Here is a 19,965-nt window from a genome sequence, read left to right as displayed (position 1 = left end):
AAACGATGGTCCAACTAAACGCAAACCAGATGGAATAGCATGCCGTTGCAAGATGCTGTGGTAGCCATGCTGGTTCAGTATGCCTTCAATTTTGAAGAAATCCCCAACAGTGTCACCAGAAAAGCACCCCAACACCATCATACCTCCTCCTCCATGCTTCACGGTGGGAACCAGGCATGTAGAGTCCATCCGTTCACCTTTTCTGCGTCGCACAAAGACACGGTGGTTGGATCCAAAGATCTCAAATTTGGACTTATCAGACCAAAGCGCAGATTTCCACTGGTCTAATGTCCATTCCTTGTGTTCTTTAGCCCAAACAAGTCTCTTCTGCTTGTTGCCTGTCCTTAGCAGTAGTTTCCTAGCAGCTATTTTACAATGAAGGCCTACTGCACAAAGTCTCCTCTTAAAAGTTGTTCTAGAGATGTGTCTGCTGCTAGAACTAGCATTGACCTGGTCTTTAATCTGAGCTGCTGTTAACCTGCGATTTCTGAGGCTGGTGACTCGGATAAACTTATCCTCCGCAGCAGAGGTGACTCTTGGTCTTCCTTTCCTGGGGCGGTCCTCTTGTGAGCCAGTTTCTTTGTAGTGTTTGATGGTTTTTGCCACTGCACTTGGGGGCACTTTCAAAGTTTTCCCAATTTTTCGGACTGACTGACCTTCATTTCTTAAAGTAATGATGGCCACTCATTTTTCTTTACTTAGCTGCTTTTTTCTTGCCATAATACAAATTCTAACAGTCTAGTCAGTAGGACTATCAGCTGTGTATCCACCAGACTTCGGCACAACACAACTAATGGTCCCAACCCCATTTATAAGGCAAGAAATCCCACTTATTAAACCGGACAGGGCCCACCTGTGAAGTGAAAACGATTTCCGGTGACTACCTCTTGAAGCTCATCAAGAGAATGCCAAGAGTGTGCAAAGCAGTAATCAAAGCAAAAGGTGGCTTCTTTGAAGAACCTAGATTATAAGACATATTTTCAGTTGTTTCACACTTTTTTGTTAAGTATTTTATTTATTTATGTGTTAATTCATAGTTTTGATACCTTCAATGTGAATCTACAATTATCAGAGTCATGAAAATAAAGAAAACTCTTTGAATGAGAAGGTGTGTCCAAACTTTTGGTTTGTACTGTAAGTAAGAGTGAAAATATGTGTTCCAGCATTACACCTGATTCTCAGGATGGACTGAGGAAAAATAGCCCAAAACAATGAGATTACTCAGTAGTAAGACTATATATGCCATCAATTCTTCTGATTTCTTATCACCATACTATCAATTCAGGAGGATAGAATCCCCATTAGTTCTGGTGAAGGATGATAATGAAATAATTTCAACTACAGATAGAAGAATTGTGTCTGGTCTGTGGCTATAGAAATCGAGATGTTTCCAGTAGAGGTGGGTGGGTGGAGATGGTAATTATTCTTGCTCATTATCTATGGTTAATGATTAATGTATGTATGATGAGGTGAAGTGAGCAGAGGATACAAAGGTCTTGATATTATTACTTGTCCTGGCACCAGGAGAGGATTAGCTGTCTCGGAGTTACAGGTTTGAGAATTTTCTATGTAAATTTGTCTTATTTGGGTCTGTGGTCACACATGCAGATTTGGTGACTTATGTTTTAGCTAAACAAAGTGGTTACAAAACAGAAGATAAGTATTATCTTATTTTTCTGGAATCTGATTTCCAGACCAGCTTCTGGTCTCCTGATCGGAACGCAATAGCCTCATGTATGCCCATGAGGACATTGAATACCAGTACCCATGATCAGTCTGGAAAGTCAGGTGGCATGGTGGCTCAGTGGTTAGCACTGCAATCTTGCAGCATTGGGGTTTGGGGTTCAAATCCCACCAAGGACATCTGTAAGGAATTTGTATGTTCTCCCTGTCTTTGTGCGGGTTTCTTCTGGTTTGCTCCCACGCTTCAAAGACGTGTTGATAGGGACCTTAAATTGTGATCCTCAATGGGGACAGTGTTGCTGATATATGTAAAGTGCTATGGAATTAATAGGTTTTATAAATGAATAAATATTATTATTATTATTATTATTATTACCTCCTGCCAGATTCTGACATCTAAGCCTAGCCTAAAGGCCCCGTTACACGCGTCGATTTATCGTGCAATCGCATGTGCAATCGCACCCGCCCCCATCATTTGTGCGCTACGGGCAATTTGTTGCCCGTGTCGCACAAAGTCGGTAACCACGTCACACGGACTTACCTTCCAAATGACCTCGCTGTGGGCGGCGAACATCCTCTTCCTGAAGGGGGAGGGACGTTCGGCGTCACAGCGACATCACTCAGCGGCCGCCCAATAGAAGCGGATGGGCGGAGATGAGCGGGACGTAACATCCTGCCCACCTCCTTCCTTCCGCATTGCTGGTGGACGCAGGTAAGCTGTAGGTCGTCGGTCCCGAGGTGTCACACATAGCGATGTGTGGTGCCTCGGAAACGACGAACAACCGGAGACCTCCAAAATCAACGATATTTTGAAAATGAACGACGTGTCAACGATGGACGTTAAGGTGAGTATTTTCCATCGTTAATGCTCGTTCGTTGGTGTCACACGCAACAACGTCGCTAACGATGCCGGATGTGCGTCACGGAATCCATGACCCCGGCGATATATCGTTAGATATGTCGCTGTGTGTAACGGGGCCTTTAGTCTTTCCATTATTTTTTTTTCTCCCTTGGGATCTTTTTTTTGGCTTTGACTCAAACTGTTTATCCCATATACATACAATAAGAGGGAGCCTAAGCGCTAGATGTTAAGGTATTAAATATTCTGGATGGGAAAACCTCCTCTTAGATGTAGGAATGTTCTTTCTGAAATATTTATTACATATTTTTGCAATAAAAGTAATCTTCCTTACCTGCTTAGCTCATAAAGATTTGTAGATTTTTGTGTCTGTAGTTTATCATATTCAAATTCCTATTTAACCCGTTACCAAAAAAAAAAAAGCCAACTGTACTTGATGGTAAAATATTGTAGTTTAATTTATATTCTTTTTAACTAATCCTACATGAGTATCAATGTATCAATAGCTAAGTCTTGGTTGGATTTAAACACACAATTTTACAATGTTTTTATGCACTTAAAAATTAAAAAATGCAAGGAATTTCATGTTTATTTATAGAATTTTTTAACCTTTTTTTTGTTATATTTGGAAAATACATTTTTTTAGCCTGAGGAGAAGTTTAAGGGAATAAAATGTCACCCAAAACCAGTGCTTGCAACCCTAAAAATGCCAGATACCAAAAGGCCGTGAGTGTACGCAATAATTCTCTATATACGTTGTCCTAAAAAATGCTGGTTAACATGCACCTAGAATTGTTGCAAAATGCTTTGCGATATCCATAATAGGAAATTGCAGACACAATTAGGCCTCATTGACACTCATTTGTTCACTGTTTTTCACGTATGCAAAAACCATTCAGAGTTCATCAGTGTTTTTCATCTTTTTTTTCTATCAGTGTTTGGTCCGTGTGTTTGTTTTTACCATAAGTGTTTAATCGCTGATTTTTACATATGGATAAATAAATAAATTATAAACCATCTCCTATAAATTACATTTCTAATCATGGACAGCACAAGAATTATACAATGATATCATCTGTGTGCTGTCCGTGATTTTCATATACTCAAAGACTCGTGACCGTGATAAATATCACCGTAAACTTTAATGGGTATGGGTTCTGAACACATACATAATTTACATATGTTTCAATGAAGCCTAAAAATTAATCTTGTGATAGAATAACGCTGCATACTTATATAAAGAAATACTCATGATGAGTTATAGTTGATATATTCTGGTTAGAGTTGAGCGAGTGCCTAACTATTCGTACTCGCTATACTCATAACGATTACTGTCTATTACTCATGTATTCATTCCGAATCTCATGGGCAATGCAAGTCAATGGGGAATACTCGCAATGTAACGAGTAACCTGAATTCTGCACTATTCGCTACTCGCACGAATAGTACGGCATTCAGGTTACTCGTTACATTGCAAGTTTTCCCCATTGACTTGCATTGCGCATTCTATTCGGAATGAATACACGAGTATTAGACAGTACTTGTTATTATGAGTATAGCGAGTACGAATAGTTAGGTACTCACTCATTTCTAATTTTGTTGTATTCTTCAATTTTACAGTTAGGTCCAGAAATATTTGGACAGTGACACAAGTTTTGTTATTTTAGCTGTTTACAAAAACATGTTCAGAAATACAATTATATATATAATATGGGCTGAAAGTGCACACTTCCAGCTGCAATATGAGAGTTTTCACATCCAAATCGGAGAAGGGGTTTAGGAATCATAGCTCTGTAATGCATAGCCTCCTCTTTTTCAAGGGACCAAAAGTAATTGGACAAGGGACTCTAAGGGCTGCAATTAACTCTGAAGGCGTCTCCCTCGTTAACCTGTAATCAATGAAGTAGTTAAAAGGTCTGGTGTTGATTACAGGTGTGTGGTTTTGCATTTGGAAGCTATTGCTGTGACCAGACAACATGCGGTCTAAGGAACTCTCAATTGAGGTGAAGCAGAACATCCTGAGGCTGAAAAAAAAGAAAAAATCCATCAGAGAGATAGCAGACATGCTTGGAGTAGCAAAATCAACAGTCGGGTACATTCTGAGAAAAAAGGAATTGACTGGTGAGCTTGGGAACTCAAAAAGGCCTGGGCGTCCACGGATGACAACAGTGGTGGATGATCGCCGCATACTTTCTTTGGTGAAGAAGAACCCGTTCACAACATCAACTGAAGTCCAGAACACTCTCAGTGAAGTAGGTGTATCTGTCTCTAAGTCAACAGTAAAGAGAAGACTCCATGAAAGTAAATACAAAGGGTTCACATCTAGATGCAAACCATTCATCAATTACAAAAATAGACAGGCCAGAGTTAAATTTGCTGAAAAACACCTCATGAAGCCAGCTCAGTTCTGGAAAAGTATTCTATGGACAGATGAGACCAAGATCAACCTGTACCAGAATGATGGGAAGAAAAAAGTTTGGAGAAGAAAGGGAACGGCACATGATCCAAGGCACACCACATCCTCTGTAAAACATGGTGGAGGCAACGTGATGGCATGGGCATGCATGGCTTTCAATGGCACTGGGTCACTTGTGTTTATTGATGACATAACAGCAGACAAGAGTAGCCGGATGAATTCTGAAGTGTACCGGGATATACTTTCAGCCCAGATTCAGCCAAATGCCGCAAAGTTGATCGGACGGCGCTTCATAGTACAGATGGACAATGACCCCAAGCATACAGCCAAAGCTACCCAGGAGTTCATGAGTGCAAAAAAGTGGAACATTCTGCAATGGCCAAGTCAATCACCAGATCTTAACCCAATTGAGCATGCATTTCACTTGCTCAAATCCAGACTTAAGACGGAAAGACCCACAAACAAGCAGGACCTGAAGGCTGCGGCTGTAAAGGCCTGGCAAAGCATTAAGAAGGAGGAAACCCAGCGTTTGGTGATGTCCATGGGTTTCAGACTTAAGGCAGTGATTGCCTCCAAAGGATTCGCAACAAAATATTGAAAATAAAAATATTTTGTTTTCGTTTGGTTTATTTGTCCAATTACTTTTGACCTCCTAAAATGTGGAGTGCTTGTAAAGAAATGTGTACAATTCCTACAATTTCTATCAGATATTTTTGTTCAAACCTTCAAATTAAACGTTACAATCTGCTCTTGAATTCTGTTGTAGAGGTTTCATTTCAAATCCAATGTGGTGGCATGCAGAGCCCAACTCGCGAAAATTGTGTCACTGTCCAAATATTTCTGGACCTAACTGTATATACAATGTTAAGGTAACTCCACTTATACTAAAAAGCATGGCCATGTGGAATAGGGATGTCTAATGCATCCCGGCACACACTATCTTGATTGATATACAGCTTTTCCAGAATTCTGATTCCTAACTTCTTCAGGGCTATGAAAGTGATGGCCTAATCTTAGGATAAATAATCTGTATCAGATTGTTGGGGTGCAACTTGCAGCATCCTCTGTATATTATACAATATATACAGTGGGGAAAAAAGTATTTGATACACTGCTGATTTTGCAAGTTTTCCCACTTAAAAATGAATGGAGAGGTCTGTAATTTTTATCATAGCTACTCTTCTGCTGTGACAGATAAAATCAAAAAACAAAATCCAGAAAATCTCATTGTATGATTTATAAATGATTTGCATTTTATTGCATGAAATAAGTATTTGATACAATCGAAAAACAGAATTTAATATTTGGTACAGAAACCTTTGTTTGCAATTACAGAGGTCAGACGTTTCCTGTAATTCTTGACCAAGTTTGCACACACTGCAGCAGGGATTTTGGCCCACTCCTCCATACAGATCTTCTCCAGATCTTTCAGGTTTCAGGGCTGTCGCTGGGCAACATTGAGTTTTAGCTCACTCCAAAGATTTTCTTTTGGGTTCGGGTCTGAAGACTGGCTAGGCCACTCCAGGACCTTGAAATGTTCTCACAAAGCCACTCCTTAGTTGCCCTAGCTGTGTGTTTTGGGTCACTGTCATGCTGGAAGACCCAGCGACAACCCATCTTCAATGCTCTTACTGAAGGAAGGAGGTTGTTGGCCAAAATCTCATGATACATGACCCCATCTGTCCTCCCTTCAATATGGTGCAGTCATCCTCTCTCCTTTGCAGTCGTCCCCGCCCTGCATGTTTTGTATGTTTCAGGGTGTGTATGATGCCTTAGTTCCTAATGTTTTTAGAATGTGTAAGAGGCCTACTTCTACAATGTATACCTCTACAGGGGTAAATGTTTTTCAACCCATGCGTTGGGTCTGGGAGTCCTACTCCTTCAAAATGGGAAAAAAATGTTTTTCTGTAGCCCTCCTTTATGTGTCTTGCAGGGTGTATTGCAGTCCCTCCTTCTATTTTTTGCCAGCTGTCATACTTTGTGCATAGGCGATAGGAGTCGAGGAGTCCCATTAACAATTTTAACAAAATGTGCAAGAGACCCTCCTTTATTTCTAATACAGAGTTTATTGCAGTCCCTCTTCCTCCTAATTTTTGGCGGTTCTTATATTGTCCTCATAGGCTTTGGGAGTTTCAGGGTTCCCTCCTTCATAAATTAAACAGGATGTGTCCGACCATGTCACACACCACACATGCCAAGATAACGTAGTAAAATGTTAACATTACATTTACCAGTGATTTCCAGTGGGTGTAGTATTATTTCCACCTCTACTATGTCATCTACTGGCGTTTTTTCACCCCTCTTTTTAATTTTTCATTTTATATACACAAGTCATTTTACAGGAAAGAATGTTTCTTAACATTTTTTCCTGTAAAATTCATTTCATATTCAGTTTTGCATGTTTTATTGTCAGCCTGTAAAAGTGGAGTATTTTCTGCACCAAATCTGGAAGTTACAAAAAAGCAATGTGTGCATGACACATCAGGGTTCTCATTGATTTTGCTGGCATCAGGATTCCCTTCAGGTTTTGTGACAAATCTGCACTAAGAAACACATCTATACATGCAACGTGTGCATACAGCCTAATGCTCTGACAACATTGTTCCCAGCAGCGACCTGGGAGTCAGAGATGCATCCAGGTGTCTAACCCATGCTGTTCCTATTTCGTTTTAGCACTGTTTCCATCTATTTCAGCAATTTTCCTACCAGTCACTATAGGTCTCGTGGGTGGCGGAAACTTATTTGTATGAAATTTGGGTAGCGAATGATATATGGACAAAATAGGGTTATTCAAAAGAATGAAATCATATTCCTTCTGTGTTATAAGTCCTGGATTAACGACCTTTTCTAGCTAAAATTTACCTCTTGGAACATGTCCCTGGGGTCACTTTTCAATTTCTTGTACGTGATTGAATCACTTAACATCTGTTTATTCTATTTAAATGGAACCTGTCAGGTCCTGTATGCACCCAGAACCAAGAGTGGTTCTGGGTGCATATTGCTAATCGCTGCCTAGTATTCCCAGCATATAGTAGCATAGATAAAGAGATATTTAGAAAAAGTATTTCTAAAGATCCTTTGTAAAGATCCTTTATGATATGCTAATGAGGCCAGGGACTAGTTGCAAGGGCGTTAGTTCCCTTGGCTAGTAGGCCCCCTTAGCATGTAAGCACTCCCCTGTGGGTGTGCTAACATGATAATAAATGCGCAGCGTCCGAGGCATAGTCACTCTCACCTCTGCTGCCACCACTGGTTTTCAGCTCAGTGCGCATGATCACAACGTCCCCTGACTTCCGGTCATGCACACCACACCAGTTTGAAGCCGGGACACGTATGCATGATCGGAAGTCCTGGACTTCTGTACATTTGCACAGAGCCGAAATCCAATATCGGGCGCGGTGGTAGCAGAGAGATGAGAGCAACCATGCCTCTCATGCTGCGCATTCATTAGCATGTTAGCATAATAATGTCGATCAGGTTTTTCTAAGTTTAGACTGCTGATTAATTTGTTCTCCTGGAGATAAGCTGCTGGCAAAGATGTCTGCCGGTGGCTTTGTCATATACTGACAAGTGAAAGGGTAGCAATGTTTGGAACTTTTGACTTTCAAATTCTAAAACTCACCATCCACTACAGCTTTGAGCGTTAGACTACTTTCATTTTATAGACAATCATCTTGGCTATCTCATATATAAATTTGACTTGCAACTAATTAGCATATGAACAGTTATCTAGATTTTTGTTATGTCACTGCATTGTTACTGTTTTGCTCCTGGTTTTTGAAAAATCTTTTTCTTCCTTTATAATACAAATTACAACCTGTTTTTATATTCCCTAATATCTCAGTATGTTATTAGTTTGATTACCAAGTGAAAGGTCACTGGCTCGAATTGAGGAGCAGCCATGAAGAAGATTTCCCAAGAAATGAGAAACAGCATCATTTAGCTCATCGATAGCGGCCTATCAGCGAAAGAAATTGCCAAACTGCATCATGTGAGTGCCATGATAGCTATAAGCATACAAAATGAAGTCCATCTATCTATTCAAAAGCCAAGAGATGGATATCCAGGCAACATATTGGAGTCAACAAATCAGCTCATCACAAGGTCTATTTGTTCTGGTGCAACAAACTCGGCAGTGGAGGTGGCTTGTATGATTTGTAAAGTGAGATCACAGATGTCCATGCAAGCACTGTGCTACACACATTATACAAGTCTGGAATGGTGGCCTGAAAAAAGTGAAGAAGCCTCGACTTCAGCATTGTCATAAGAAGCATTGGCTCAAATTTTCAAGAAAGTATGAAAAGTGGACAGTAGAAGACAAGAAATGGGTGATTTGGAGCGATGAGGTGAAAGTCAATAAACAAGGCTCTGATGTGTGCAAATGGGTCTAGAAGAAATAAGGGGAAAAGGGGCAAACGGATTGAGAAATCGAAGGAGCTGTCAAGTTAGGTGGAGGAAGCCTCATGATATAAGGTTGTTTCACATCCAAAGGCTTTGGATACTTGACCAGAATCAATAGTGGTCTCAATGTTGAGCTATATGTGTGTATCCTAAAAGATAGGTTTCTTCATGTGTAGCGCCCCTGAACCCATCAGGGTACTACTAGGTACTGCATCCTGACAGATGCAGGGCCTACCCCCAGTGACCTGGAAGCCCGGTGCCAGTACCACCTAAACACATAACATCCCCAGTTTCCCACTCCCCATTAGGGATGACTGACTAGTCTGGGACCCAATCGGTGGCCACCCAGAGGCGGAGCCAGTCCAGTCCACTAGAAGGCAGCCCAGTGGGAGGGGACAAACACAACAGTCAGACACTCAAATAAAGGGAGTCCAGTAGTGACAGTTGAAGGTGACGGACGTGTCTCCAGACGGGGTCGTGTAATAGTGACCGAGGTGGCAAAGGAGAGTGGTTGCCAGGGAGGGTACAGCCAGGTATCTCTGGAACCAGAGCACCGACAGGGCACAGGGCCCTAGGTCAGGCGACAGCTTCAGGCAACCTGACAAATACCTGCACAGTGAGAGGACCTTCATGGACCTCACTGACCCAAGAATCCAGGGGCACCAGCAGTAAAGATCGAGCCAGGGACCAGAACAGAATACTGACCCTACAGGGTTCGTACTGCCCACCATACGGATGAGAGACTGCCGACAGACAGTAAGGGACCCACAAACGCTCCAGGCTACAGGGTCCCACCAACAAATGAGAAGTGTCAGGGAAAGAGACTACTAGGTCACCACGCGAGCACTGGGACAAAAGGAATGAGGGGTCTGAACCAGCCGTCCTTAGAGCCACAGTTCAACATCACTATGAGTAAACAGAAGTTGCACTGCATCCCCACCGTGTGGTCTCCCTTCTTTCTGCGACGGACCCCTCCATTCACTCCCTTGGGCCTGTCCCTACTTGCGGTGGGCCTACCATGCGGTGGGCCTACCATCCAGGCTACCACCACCATCAGCCCCAGAAGTAACAGACTGTGCAGTGGCGGTTCCATCACCATAACCGCAACCCACAAGTGGCGTCATAAGGCTGGGGCCACACGGGGCACTACTGCGATGCTCGCATGAGACTCGGTTCGCGCTGGCAGCACAGCAGGAGCCGAGTGTCATGCAAGCATGCCTGCGTCTGAGGTCCGACCCTGCGAGCGGACCTCAGCTGCGGGGGGCGGGCCGGCGATGCGGAGGGGCGGACCAGCACTGCAGAGGGGCGGGCCGGCACGGAGGAGGAGAGGGAGGGATTTCTCTCCCTCTCTCCTCCGTAGCCGGCTATTGTGATTCTCGCCCTGCATGCACGGTACACCAGAGTACCGCGAGTGCAGTGCGATTTTTCTCTCGCCCCATTCACTTGAATGGGTGAGAGAGAAAAGGGACTCACCTTACAATCGCAGCATGCTGCGATTGTTTTCTCGGTCCGATTAGGGCTGAGAAAATAATCGCTCATGTGTGCTCTCACACAGGCTAGAAGTGGTCCGAGGGGAATGCAATGTTTTATCGCACTCCACTCGCACCGATTTTTTCGCCGTGTGGCTTAGGCCTTATACAAACTCTTTCAAACTCCCCTGTATATAATGCCTTTTAAAAAGCGTCCCCAGGGTCACGGACTGGGCATCGGCCATTATACATCTGTGACACAGCACCCCCGTACTTATATACGGCCCAGGACCGAGTACCCCATAGCCCTGGGCGACACACATGCACTAGAGTACTATAAGTATGAAAAGGACGACATCATGTTCCAGCAGAACCGAAGTATACTTTGAGATTGGTGAAGAAATGGTTCAATGACAATGGAGTAGAGGTGCTGCATTGGCCTCCACAGCCTCCAGACCTCAACTCAATCTAACACTTGTGGGTAAAGTTAAAGGAAAAGCTGTATACATACTTAAGTGAGCTGATCAATATGCACCAACATTGGGAACATGTAGAAGAGGCCTGGGATCAGATTTTGGTTGAGACATTCTTGAATCTTATCAAGAGCATGCCCAGAAAGATTCAGGCTTTAGTATGGAAAGCCAAAGGTGGATTTACAAAAATGCTAACAAATAATACAATTTTTAATTGTTAGCAACAAAACAGTAACATATTCTAAATAGTTGCAAATCATATTTATGTATGAGATAGCCAAGATAATTGTCTATAAAATGAAGGCCATCTCACTCTGAAAGCTGTAGTGGATGATGAGATATGGAGCCCAAAAGACAAAAGCTCACAACATTGTTATCCTTTTGCTCATCAGTGTAGATAACACTGGAGCGCTCGGCCAAACAAATGCTCCTGAGTGTGGGAGAGATGGCTGAAATGTGATATGTTTGGTTGGATTTAAGCTGGTGTCACACACAGCGACAACGACAACGACGTCGCTGCTACGTCACCATTTTCTGTGACGTTGCAGCGACGTCCCGTCGCTGTCGCTGTGTGTGACATCCAGCAACGACCTGGCCCCTGCTGTGAGGTCGCCGGTCGTTGCTGAATGTCCAGCTTCATTTTTTGGTCGTCACTCTCCCGCTGTGACACACACATCGCTGTGTGTGACAGCGAGAGAGCGACGAAATGAAGCGATCAGGAGCCGGCACTGGCAGCTGCGGTAAGCTGTAACCAGCGTAAACATCGGGTAACCAAGGGAAGACCTTTCCCTGGTTACCTGATGTTTACGCTGGTTACCAGCCTCCGCTCTTGCTGCCAGCGCCGGCTCTCTGCACTGTGACATGTGGCTGCAGTATGCATCGGGTAATTAACCCGATGTATACTGTAGCAAGGAGAGCAAGGAGCCAGCACTAAGCAGTGCGCGCGGCTCCCTGCTCTCTGAACTGTGACATGTAGCTGCAGCACACATCGGGTTAATTAACCCGATGTGTACTGTAGGAGAGCAAGGAGCCAGCGCTAAGCGCGGCACCCTGCTCTCTGCACATGTAGCACAGCGACGTTATGATCGCTGCTTCTGCTGTGTTTGACAGCTAAGCAGCGATCATAACAGCGACTTACAAGGTCGCTGTTACGTCACCGAAAATGGTGACGTAACAGCGACGTCGTTGTCGCTGTCGTTTAGTGTGAACCCAGCTTTAGATTGAGACTCTAGATTGAATAGTGTAAAATAAGGGTTGGATACCTTAACATTTTCCATCTAGTTAAACTTATAATGCTTTTGTTCAGATTCACATACAGTGGTGAAAAAAGTCTTTGCCCCTTTATTGATTTCTTATTCTTTGCATGTTTGTCACACTTGAATGTTTGAGATCACCAAACAAATTTAAATGTTAGACAAAGATAACACAAGTAAACACAAATTGTAGTTTATGAATGATTGAAGGTCTTTATTATTAAGGGAAAAAGAAATTCAAACCTACAGGAAAAATACTAGACATTATGCCATGATCCAATAAAATTCAGGAACAAATGAGAAACAAAGTAATTGAGATCTATCCGTCTGGAAAAGGTTATAAAGCAATTTCTAAAGCTTTGGGACTCTAGCAAACCACAGGGAGAAGCATTATCCACAAAAGGCAAAAACATGGAACAGTACTAAACCTTCTTAGGAGTGGCCAGCCAATGAAAATTACTGCAAGAGTGCAGTGATGACTCATCTAAAAGGTCACAAAAGGCCCCATAACAACATCCAAAGAACTGCAGGCCTCATTTGCCTCAGTTAAGGTCACTGTTCATGACTATACCATAAGAAAGAGACTGGGCAAAAATGGCATGTATGGCAGAGTTCAAAAACGAAAACCATTGCTGACCAAAAAGAACATAAAGGCTCGTCTCAGTTTTGCTAGAAAACATCTTGCTGTTCCCCAACGCTTTTGGGACGCTCTGTGAACTGACGAGACAAAAGATGAAGTTTTTGGAAGGTGCATGTCTCATTACATCTAGCGTAGAAGTAACAGAGGATTTCAGAAAAGGAACATCATACCAACAGTAAAATATGGTGGTAGTAGTATAGGTCTGGGTATGTTTTGCTGCTTCAGGACCTGGAAGACTTGCTGTGGTAAATTGAACCATGAATTCTGCTGACTACCAAAAAATCCTGAAGGAGAATGTCCGGCCATCTGTTCGTGACTTGAATCTGAAGTGTACTTGAGTTATGCAGCAAGACAATGATCCAAAACACACCAGCACGTCCACCTCTGAATGGCTTTAGAAAAAGCAAAATTAAGACTTTGAAGTGACTTAGTCAAAGTCCTGACCTTCATCTGATTGAGATGCTGTGGCATGACCTTAAAAATGCGGTTCATGCTCGGAAACCCTCCAATGGGGCTGAATTACAACAACTCAGCAAAGATGAATGGGCCAAAATTCCTCAAGAGTGTTGTAAAATACGGGTTGCCAGTTATCGCAAATGCTTGATTGCAGTTGTTACTGCTAAGGCTGGCCCAACCAGTTATTGGGTTTAGGGGGCAGTGACTTTTTCACACAGGGCCCTGTAAGTTTGGTTTTCTTTTTTAATAGTAAAGATCTTTTATAAACTTCATTGTGTGTTTACATATGTTATCATTGTCTAATATTTAAATTTGTTTGGTGATATGAAACATTTAAGTGTGACAAACAAGCAAAAGAAGAAGAAATGAGGAAGGGGTAAATACTTTTTCACACCAATGTAGCTAATGTTGCAAATTCATATGTGGCATATGTTCCCTAATATGAACGAGCAGATTAACAGATTTGGGTGCCGACACATCCGTATCAGGATTGAAATCTGCACCCTCACTATGTATGTACATTCCAATAATTTTCTATTGACTTTGACCTAAAGAAAATTACTGGTTAAAATGTAGTGAGAAATAACGTAAAATGCTGCGTGTGACTTCAGTTTATATTTGTTACAGGAAATTGCAGATATAATCAAGATTATAGATAAGGTTACTCATGTGATAGAATGTATATTATCCATGACGCTGTATACCTGTCATAGCCTATTTTTCTTACATTCTGTAATTCTATATACACAATTAGAGCAGCTCCACTCATAATATAATCTGCCAAGGTTATTTTTTTATGTCCTCAGGCACACCCTAATATGCAAATTAAAAATGTTGGATCCTCAAAAGCTAAAAAATGCTGAGCAACAATGTTGGGTCCAACGTAGTAGTTGCCTATCATCTTATACTTGATTTCGATACATTACAATTCATGGTTTTGGAGAGGCTATAATTATTGATGCACAGCTTATCCAGAAACAGGATCCCTAAGTTAAAGGGGCTATTCTGGATCATGAGATTGATGGCCTCTTCTTAGGGTAAGCAGATTGATGAGGCTCCCAAAAAAACCCAAAAGATTGCTTCTCACGTGTCCTTTTCATAAATCCAATTTGCGGATCAAGTAAATGGGTCAACAACAAAAAGGACAGGTTTATAACGCCATTCGCGTGCCATCAGAGTGCTGTCCATTTTTACTGTTTAATGGGAAGAAGCTTATCCAAAAAGTCTTTTTTATGCAAAAGTAAAACAAAATGTAATTTTTTTTTAATAATGAAAATATTACATTATTCTCTTAATAAATTAGATGCGTGTGCCGAAAATACCCAGATTTGAACTACAGTGGAACCTTGGATCACGAGCATAATTGGTTCTGGGAGTGTGCTCTTAAACCAAGTTTCTCTTATATCAAAACAAATTTTCCCATAGGAAATAATTTAAACGCAGACAATTCGTTCTACAACCCAAAAATATTTATTGTATATATAGATACTTATTACAGTAATACAATATAATGTAGTGTATTCATATAAAATTATTACAGTACACTAATCCAAAATACTGTACAGTAAGAAACATGTAAAACAAATTAAACTGCACATTAGATGACAATAGAATTGTTGGTGTGCGAGAGGTACAAAACAAGTAATGTGCTATACTGGTTAGCCGAAAGAGAGTACAATACTGTATCTACAAATGCAAATTGATAGAAATGCTATGCAGTATATACTGTACTGTACAATAGTATACTGTATACAGTACATATGGACAGAAAGTTACCTGCAGAGCAGGTCAGAACGTAGTGAAAGAACAGAACTGGAAGTGTGTGCATGGTGAGTATTTGCTCTTCTTGTAAAGCATTGCTCTTAAACCAAGTAACACATTTGTAAAAAGCTTTGCTTGTCTTGCAAAACGCTCTCAAACCAAGTTACTTTTAAACCAAGGTTCCACTATATACAGTAATTTATTCTTATTTTGGACATAAATTATATTGTCACGCTCCCCCGGTCCCCTGTCACGCTCTCCGGCTCCCCTGCCTCGCTCCCCGGCTCCTCTGCCAGGCGTCCCCCGCTCCACAGCCTCCATGCCCCATCACCTGCGGTCCCCAGACAGCCCGGTCCCCGCTCCCGGCTCCCGTCGGCAACCCTGCTCCAGCCCGGCTCTCCTGCCTCCTGTTCACCGCTTCCTGCTCTGGCTTCTGGCACCCGGGCCTCGCGCATGCGCATTAGGGCGCGCGCGCGGTCATTGACCCTCTCTTAAAGGGCCAGTGTCCTCCAACAGGATATTGAAGAATCAGGTACAGGGTATATAGGGGGATCCTTTCCAAGTGGGCGGGGCCTGTTCTTCGTGTTTTGCTAAGCTAGGAGTCAGGTCTCCTTGTGTCTCGTGGTATACTTACCTATCTCTCTCGTAGAGCCGCTCCTGCCTTGCCAACCGGTCCTGACGATACCCGAACCCCGAACGGTGACTGTCTGCCATCTCGTCAGTTCATACCATCTCCGATCCCTGTGGTGACCCGTCTTCTCGCTCCGTCGGTTCCGGACTCTGCCTGACGTCATCTCGGCCTCCGAACCTGAGCTCCGTCATCCGGACTACCTTCAGTGACTCCGTGGTCCCAGGGACTTCTACACTCCACTCCTCTGAACGGACTGTCCTGCTACCCGTAGTGCTTCGGCTACCGGGCACCTTGCCTTCGGTGAGGTGTTCAGCCCAGTGGATCCACCTCCTGGGTCTGCCCGTCCACCTGGCCCTAACAGTAAGAACAGGCCATGGATCCCGCCGAAGCACTAGCAACCCAGCTGGGCACCTTGCAGCAGGAACTTGTACGACAGCGCGAGACCCAGTCCCGCATGCTGGCCTTCATGTCCTCGGTGGATACCCGCCTGAACACGCTGCAAGCAACTGCCACGTCCCTGGCATCTCAGGCTACTACTGCACAGTCCACGGCCACGGTTCCCGTGGCGGCTACCTTGGAAGCTTCTAAACTCCGCTTGGCCTCTCCACCCCGATATGCCGGAGATCCCAAGACCTGCAGAGGATTCTTAAACCAGTGCTCCCTCCATTTCAAGCTGCTTCCGCACCTGTTTGCCTCCGACCAAGCCAAGGTGGCGTTTGTGATGTCCCATCTAGAGGGTGAGGCACTGGCCTGGATGAACTCCTTGTGGGAAAAGGAGGACCCTGTAACCACTAACATCCAGGACTTCCTGCAGGCGTTTAGAACCACCTTTGACGAACCCGGACGTGCCGCCGCATCCGCCTCATCACTCCTCAGGCTACGTCAGGGGACCATGACGGTGGGGCAGTATGCCATCCGCTTCCGCACTTTGGCCTCAGAATTGGGGTGGAACAATGAAGCCCTCACCGCCGCCTTCTGGGAAGGACTCTCCAGTCGTATTAAGGATGAGCTGGCAGGCCGCGATGTTCCTTCCACCCTGGATGCCCTGATCGCACTAGCCACCCACGTGGACCTCAGATTCCAGGAACGATCCAAAAAGGTGTCCCGTGAGAGACGTCCGATACGGCATTCCTCTCCTCCGCAGAAGCCCGCCGTACTTCAGTCAGCGTCGTCTGGTGTCTCTGTCCACGAGCCCATGCAGATTGACCGTTTGCGGCAGTCCGAACAACGCCGAGCAGAACGGCTCGCCAAGGGCCTCTGCTTCTACTGCGGAGAGGGCACACACCTGCTACGTTCCTGTCCAGAGAGGCCGGGAAACTCCAAAGCCTAGGGTTGGTAGGAGAGGCCACCCTAGGTGCTGGGACTCTCTCAGACCCGGTTACGTGGACTGTTCAAGTAACAACGGGAGAGACGCGCTTCACGGCCGAGGCGTACCTCGATTCCGGGGCAGCAGGCAATTTCATCCAGCAGGCCACGGTGGACAAGTACCAGGTGCCTGTTACTCCACTCGACAAACCCCTCGTGATTGCCTCTGTAGATGGGAGACCCCTCTCTGACACCATCTCGTGGATCACCAAGCCGGTGGAACTACGTATCGGTGCCCTGCACACCGAGAACATCGCTCTCTACGTCCTCCCACACATGTCTCATCAAATCCTGCTGGGACTCCCCTGGTTACGGACACACGAACCGTCAGTCAGCTGGTGTACTGGTGAAATCACCCGATGGGGCTCCTCTTGCCACGAGAACTGTCTGAAGACTATACAGCCCATCCGACGACCTCCGGTTCCGTAGTCCCTACCGGGACTGCCCTCGGCCTATTGGTCCTTCGCGGACGTCTTTGATAAAAAGGAGTCAGAGGTACTGCCACCACATCGTCCTTATGACTGTGCGATCGACCTACTCCCGGGAACTACACCACCTCGAGGATGGATATATCCTCTGTCTCCTGCTGAAACAAGGGCCATGTCTGCCTACATCACGGAGAACCTGGCAAGGGGATTCATTCGGAGATCCTCCTCTCCTGCTGGAGCAGGCTTCTTCTTCGTTAAGAAGAAAGAGGGCGACCTACGCCCATGCATTGACTACCGGGGATTGAACCAAATCACCATGAAAAATAAATACCTCCTGCCGCTCATCCCCGAATTGTTTGATCGGCTTAGAGGAGCTCGTGTGTTCACCAAGTTGGATCTTCGGGGTGCCTACAACCTGGTCCGCATCCGCTCTGGGGACGAATGGAAGACCGCATTCAATACTCGCGATGGGCACTATGAATACTGTGTGATGCCCTTCGGCCTGTGTAACGCACCAGCAGTCTTTCAGGAATTGGTGAACGACGTGTTCCGGGACCTTCTCTACGTCTGTGTGGTGGTGTATCTTGATGATATCCTGGTCTTCTCTCCGGACCTCCAGACCCACAGAGAGAACGTGCAGCTGGTACTACAAAGACTGAGAGAGAATCGGCTGTACGCCAAGTACGAGAAGTGTGTCTTCGAGCAGTCTTCTCTTCCCTTCCTGGGTTACGTAATCTCCGATACCGGCCTGCAGATGGACCCGGAGAAGGTCTCTTCCATTCTCAACTGGCCCCCTCCTTCCGGACTGAAGGCAATCCAACGCTTTCTTGGATTTGCAAACTATTACCGTCAGTTCATCCCTCACTTCTCTGCCCTGACTGCACCTCTCTCCGCCTTGACCAAGAAGGGGGCTAATCCAAAGGACTGGTTACCTGCGGCCGACGCCGCGTTTGGCTCCCTGAAACAGGCATTTGCTTCCTCCCCTGTGCTCCACCGTCCTGAGTTAAACTGACAGTTCACCTTGGAGGTGGATGCCTCCTCCTCGGGAGCAGGAGCAGTGCTCATGCAGAAATCCTCCTCCGGGAAGATGGTTACTTGCGGTTTCTACTCCAAGAGCTTCTCAGCGCCTGAACGCAGCTACACCATCGGTGCCCGAGAGCTATTAGCAGTCAAACTGGCTCTGGAGGAATGGCGCTACCTTCTGGAGGGAGCAGTGTACCCCGTGATCATTTACACGGACCACAAGAACCTGGAATACCTGCGGTCCGCTCAGTGACTGAACCCACGGCAAGCCAGGTGGTCCTTGTTCTTTGCCAGGTTCGATTTTCAGCTCCATTTTCGACCCGCGGACAAGAATGTGCGAGCAGATGCCTTGTCCGTGTCATTCATGCCCATGGAACAGGAGGAGGAGACATCCCAGCCCATCATCTGCCCAAGTAAAATCATTCCGGTGGCCCCTGTCACCCTGGCCCAGATACCGCACGGGAAGACCTATGTCTCCGAGACTGACAGGAAAAAAGTGTTGCACTGGGGCCATGCCTCGAAAATAGCCGGCCATGCTGGTCAGAAGAAAACATGGAGTACAATTGTACGTCACTACTGGTGGCCATCCCTTCGCACGGACGTCGCTTCTTTTGTCTCAGCCTGCTCCTCTTGTGCCAGGAACAAGACGCCCAAACACCTGCCATATGGTCGTATTCTGCCTCTGCCTATACCCTCCGTTCCGTGGCAACACATTGCAATGGACTTTATTACAGACTTGCCCCTGTCCTCCGGACACACAGTCATATGGGTCGTGGTGGATCGGTTCTCCAAAATGGCTCATTTCGTCCCTATGGCTGGACTGCCCTCTGCCCAGGAACTCGCTGACGCCTACATACAGCACATCTTCCGGTTGCATGGTTTTCCATCACACATTGTGTCCGACAGAGGAACTCAGTTTACCTCCCGCTTCTGGAGGGCTCTCTGCAAACATCTGGGAGTGACTCTGGACTTTTCTTCAGCCTACCATCCTCAGTCGAATGGCCAAGTGGAACGAGTCAATCAGATCTTGACCTCCTTCTTACGTCACTACGTTAACGCCCATCACGACGACTGGTCCATGCTTCTTCCTTGGGCTGAATTCTCCCA

At 45.0% G+C, this 19,965-nt stretch overlaps 1 protein-coding gene across 1 annotated transcript in view; it reads left to right on the top strand.

Annotated features, from left to right (window-relative positions):
• Nucleotides 1–1,526: 1,526 nt before the first annotated feature.
• The window catches only part of CDHR2 (cadherin related family member 2), a 195,614-nt gene continuing 177,175 nt past the window's right edge, over nucleotides 1,527–19,965 (top strand). The window contains exon 1 of the mRNA XM_075344655.1: nucleotides 1,527–1,552. The gene's annotated coding sequence lies outside the window, so the exon portion shown is untranslated. The remainder of the gene's footprint in view (nucleotides 1,553–19,965) is intronic.

The sequence above is a fragment of the Anomaloglossus baeobatrachus genome, chromosome 4 (assembly GCF_048569485.1).
Source record: "Anomaloglossus baeobatrachus isolate aAnoBae1 chromosome 4, aAnoBae1.hap1, whole genome shotgun sequence".
Classification (NCBI taxonomy): domain Eukaryota; kingdom Metazoa; phylum Chordata; class Amphibia; order Anura; family Aromobatidae; genus Anomaloglossus; species Anomaloglossus baeobatrachus.
The sequence above is the reverse complement of the archived record's forward strand: the minus strand, read 5'-3'. Positions and strand labels throughout refer to the sequence as shown.